Genomic DNA, 5,809 nt, shown 5'->3' on the forward strand with positions numbered 1-5,809 from the left:
ACAGAAAGGGCTTTGAAAGAAACGCCACAGTCGGACGTCGGGGCGACATCACAGAAAGGGCTTTAAAAGAAATGCCACAGTCGGACGTCGGGGCGACATCACAGAAAGGGCTTTATTCACAAGTAAATAATACTCATAATACATATTCAATTCATGATAATAAACAGGTTAGTCCACCCACAGGAATAACATTTAACCGGACTTAGCACTCATGGGATTCACCGGAGTCTCTGTCATCAAACTGATACTGTTAGGACAAGATAATACGAATTTGGACATGGAATAGATGACTCAAGGAATGTATGAATCTGCAGAGTTTGTACAAAAATTTTCCCACAGCCAACGGATTTCCGTAGTCACGAAGGACTAGTTCCGTTTACGGTTTTTCGGAAGAAAACACAGCTATCCAGTACACACCCATCCTACCTCTCGATGCCAGGACTCACGCTAGACATCGTCCAAGAAAAACTTTTGAGACGGGGAGATCACAATCTCGAATAGCATGGGATCAAATTTATATAAGCGCGCTCTAAGGGGTGCCCCCCTCTCGGTCCCAACCGGAAACACCCATGCCCCCTGACCGGATGACTGGCTTTAATCCAGGGCCATGGAACCATCATCCCGGCCTCTCCTTTTGGTGTGTACCAGGAAAGCGATTTGCAACTTACTAAACCATATTCCTTGCGGAAAACATGTGGTAGTACAGGGAAGGAAATGAGAGGAACTGGACCGATACGGTTTGACACTGAAGTCATATAGTCTGACATAAGACTGGCATGCTACGACACTGCCATCTTACCCATCCTCATGCCAACACATGGCCCTTCGTACTCACATCCATCCACTTAGGGATCATCGAACTCACTTACCTCAACATTGCATAAAATAACATTCATCGGTATGCTCATCAACATGCCATGAAACTAACTAAATGCAAAACATGCCAAGACACTCATCATATAAAAAGTTCAAACATGCTTGCCTAGTTCAGAGTAGTCGGAGCCTAGCTCGGTGAAGTTCGCGGTTCCGTCACCTCCTTCGGTATCGTGTCCTTCCGCAACGGTGGGTGGTGGTGTTGGTCGCCGGGGAGCACCACGTCGACGGCGGTCTCAACTCCGGCGGACGGTGGTTCGGGCGTGGATGGAGCTCGTCGGAGAGGACGGAGTGAATCAAGCTGGAGGCCGAGGCGGAGCAAGGCAGATGGAGTTGGGGAAGGAGACCTCCTCGAGGTCCTCCTGGTGGCTTGGCAGGGTCCTGGGGAGGTGCAGTGAAGGTGCGTGCTCGAGGGCGAGCTCGGGTTCCTTTTTATAGGCAATTCGAGGCGGTGGCCGAAAACGGGGTTCTCCGGCGAAGCTTACGGCGGTGCAGGGCATTGGTCGGGGAGGATTAGGGGTCGAGCGCCGTCGTGGGGGTTCAATGGGTCCGTTTAGGTGCTAAACTGGCCGGGGTTTGGGTGTTTGGGTCGAGCTCGACGGAACGGGGGTGGCGCGGCCCGTTGGCGGCAGGGAGCACGTTCCGTGCTTGTCGGGCCACGGTGATGGTGCCACGGGCGTGCGCTGGCATGCATGAGGCCACGCGGAGAGCCAGGGGGCTTTGGGCGGCGCTGAACGGCGTTCTGCCGTGGTGTGCCTTCTATCGGCCGCCACGGGAGGTCCCGACGCCGCAGCAGACGCCGACGAGGGCGGGCCAGCGCGCCACCGACGCCAGGAAGGCTCCACGCACGCGTGTGAAGCTCCGGACAAGAGGGAGGGGCTGCGGGCATCGAGCCAAGCGCACTGTGAGCTTGTGACTGAACTCTGAAGAAAACGACACTGTAAAACTGAATTTTACTGAACTTTACTGAAAATGCAAAGAACAGTGCAGCTCAGGTGTTCGACAGAATGCTTTTGGCATCTAGGGATTTTTCCTTGAGCTGAAATTTGGTGGAGTGGCTTCTCATTGCTCTAGTAGGCTGCATGATTTTTGGTGGAATTTTTGGAGAAGTCTGGATATGAATTTCATCAAATTTGGCAAATCTGGTCCAAACTTGCAGTGAGTGAAATTTGAAATATTTGAAAAGAAGAAGAGTGGATCAAGATGGTTCTAGGTTGTGGGTACTAAAGACAATCCAGGGAAGTTGGTTTGGGATAAAAACTCAAAGGCAAAGTGGTACTTGCTTTGAAAATCACTTAGGCTCAAAATAATTGGCAGAAATGTTTTGGGAGATAAAATAATTGAAATAAAATCCAAAACTTGTTTGGACTTGTTGAGACAGAGGATTTAAATTGCTCAAAGGTGGAGGGAGGGGTTTTGAGAAGATTTACTATAGGAGACATGGTAAAACCATGGGTGGTTTCAAAAAGAAAGAAGTCCCAAAACTCCTAGGGTTTCTTTTTTTTAAATGAAAATAAATAAGTTTGAGAGGGTAACAACCAGAAGGAAAAGCTTCCAAAAATTCAACACCAAATTTGAAAGGGAAAAGAAAATCCTTGCCAAAGGATAGGAAGTTTTTAAGAGGAAGGATTTCTGGAAAAGAAATTTTAAATGCCCTCTTTTAAAATCCAACAAAGTTTTTGATGAAAACCAAATTAAAATTTTGGAGTGTCACAGCGCGTTTCGGCCGGACCAAGGTGCAACGCGGAGGGAAACAGACGCGAGCGGCGCGTGGATGGCCACGGCCGACCGAAACGAGGCCCCGCGTGCGGCGCGCACGCGGACGGAGGGCCGGCGTCGCAACGGTGGTGACAAAGAAGGCAAGGCCAACGGCGAGGACGCGGCGCCCCTCACGGCCATTCCGGGGGCATGTCGATGTCGAGCCCCCGACCGCTATCGAAGGGACGGCGTGACGCTGCGGTTGTGAAGACGATGAGGATGACGGCAAGGGCGCGCCGTCTCACGTGGTCGCTCCGGGGGCGGGTTGAAGTCGAGCCCTCGAGCGCTACCGGAGAGACGGCGCGACACCGTGGCGGAGATGACGAAGATGGTCCCGCCCGGGTAGCAAAACCAGCAGCAGCGTGGTAGCATAGTACCGCCCCACGGTGGGCACCAAATGTCGTGGTATTCTCACGGGGGGGGTGCAAGACGACATATGCCACAAGGTGGCTTCGTGTGAGGGGAAGACTGCTACTGATAGGACCGGGAGCGGGTATGCGAGTAGCACGCGGTGGTTTACCCAGCTTCGGAGCTCTCCGGAGAGATAATACTCGTACTGCTGCATGTCTGAGTGTATCTATCTGGGGTGTACATCGGGCAGTACAAAGTGCTCCTGGAGCTGTATCTGAGATCAGTGTCATGGGCATTTGACTCTGTATATGTGTGTGTCCGGAGTGAGCATGCGTGCTCTAGTGGCCAAGCATGGCCGTGAGGGAGTGTGTGGCCGTGGGAGTCCATCCTCCTAGATGGATGGATGAGGCCTCCTTTTATAGTGTGTAGCTAGCTTAATGTGTAAGCAATCTAGTGGCATGGGTGGGAGTGGCTTTGGTTGTAAGCTACCTTGGGTAGCTTACAAGCCAAGCTATGTAGGCATAGCTAGTGGCATGGTGCATGTCATGCTTGTCCCCTGGGGTACTTTATAAATCAGTACCCAGGGGACACGGTACACTGTAGATGACATCGCAATACGGCCGTCTTGTCCACGGTATGGCCACCACGTCGGGGTCTTGTCGGTGTCGGGTCGGGCTGCAGTCGGCAGCCGGCTAGTTGGCGCAGTCGGCAGCCGACTGGTTGGCGCAGTCGGCAGCCGGCAGCCGGCCGGGCAGTGCAGTCGGACGGGGAGCCGACAGGAGTAGCCGAGCAGTCGGACTGAGGGGCTTTGCTATCCCCGATGTCTTGATTTATTGTCTCGCCGTCTTCGGGGTATCCGTGTCCAATTACTCCGACAATGGGGGACACGAAGGTTTTTGGAATGGTTCCGATAGGTGGTGCTATCGTACGTCAACATTGATTGAGACCTCAACACACAAAGGGTAATGGCTACTAGAGTCCACGGAGAGCTCCACCCATGAAGGGTCCATGAAGAAGTAACCTTGTCTATCCTACCATGGCCATCGTCCATGATGGACTGCCTCACTTGGGTAGATCTTCACAAAGTAGGTGATCTCCTTGCCCTTACAAATTTCTTGGGTCAACTCCACATCATGTCAGAGGCTCCCAAGCGACACCTAACCAATCTACGAGATACCACTCTCCAAAAGGTAATAGACGGTGTGTTGATGATGAACTCCTTGCTCTTGTGCTTCAAATGATAGTCCTCCCAACACTCAACTCTCTCTCACACACAGATTCTGCTATGGTGGATGAGGGATTTGAGTGGAAAGCAACTTGGGGAAGGCTAGAAATCAAGGTTCAAATTGTAGGATTGGAATCTCTTGATCTCAACACATGAGTAGGTGGTTCTCTCTTGAAAATGAATGGTGGAAGTGTAGGCACGTTCTGATGGCTCTCTCTTTGGAGAAGAAGGAGGTGGCGGGGTATATATAGCCTCCACACAAAAAATAACCGTTACACATTTTTGACCCATCTCAATGGCACCGATCAGTAAACTCGGTGGCACCGATCTGTGTAAAGATATGAACATTAGGAATCTTGGTGGGACTGACTGGAACAACTCGGAGGGACTGATGTCCAAGGGCTTAGGGCAAATCTCATCCTGGTGGTGCTAATTGCATCATCTCGGTGAGGCCAAATTGAAGCAATAAGAGAATCGGTCAAGCCATCTCAGTGAGACCGATTGCAATTCTCGGTGGAATTGAAATAATTGCAACAAGTAACAGAGAGTTGGCAAGGCCATCTCGGTGGGACAGAGATCCATATCGTTAGATCTGACTTGTTAGGGTTTTGGCAGTGGCTAAGTCCAGATGAACTCGACGGCTCTGGATAGGCAATATCGGTAGGGCCGAGTTGGAGTTTAGGTTTTGGACATATTTGGATGGAAAAAGAGGCTGAGGGTGTCGGTGTCAAAACCGGCAGATCTCGGGTAGGGGGTCCCGAACTGTGCGTCTAAGGTCGATGGTAACAGGATATGGGGGACACGATGTTTACCCAGGTTCAGGCCCTCTCTATGGAGGTAATACCCTACTTCCTGCTTGATTGATCTTGATGAATATGAGTATTACAAGAGTTGATCTACCACGAGATCGTAATGGCTAAAACCCTAGAAGTCTAGCCTATATGATTGTGATTGCCTCTACGGACTAAACCCTCCGGTTTATATAGACACCAGAGGGGACTAGGGTTGTACAAAGTCGGTTATAGAGAAAGGAATCTTCATATCCGAACGCCAGGCTTGCCATCCATGCCAAGGAGAGTCCCATCCGGACACAGGCGAGAGTCTTCTGTCTTGTATCTTCACAGCCCATCAGTCCGGCCCACTTCACATAGGCCGGACGCCCAAGGACCCTTTAATCCAGGACTCCCTCAGTAGCCCCTGAACCATGCTTCAATGACAAGGTGTCCGGCGCACAGATTGTCTTCGGCATTGCAAGGCGGGTTCGTCCTCCAATCACTTCAAAGTACCTGACTTAAAGAGCTGTATTCGGCCTTTCATTTAATGTCGCACCCATCGGCTTCTGTGCCTCCACACCTTTTGTTTCCACGTGTCGAGCGAATACGAGAGGTCGGGATGTTTTTTTACACATAACCCCTGGCCCTGTAAGAACGGCCTCTATTTAAAGGGATTGAATCACAGATCCATTCCACACCCAGCGGAAAATCCTCATAGTCTCGCCAGGGGCAACCACTCAACATGACTAGCGTCCCCAGCTCTTCCTCCCGCCCTCGCGGCTCTGAAAAAGGTGATTGGGAGAAATGTTCTGTATCCCATGGGCAGTTG

This window comes from Triticum aestivum, chromosome 1B (genome assembly GCF_018294505.1).
Source record: "Triticum aestivum cultivar Chinese Spring chromosome 1B, IWGSC CS RefSeq v2.1, whole genome shotgun sequence".
NCBI lineage: Eukaryota > Viridiplantae > Streptophyta > Magnoliopsida > Poales > Poaceae > Triticum > Triticum aestivum.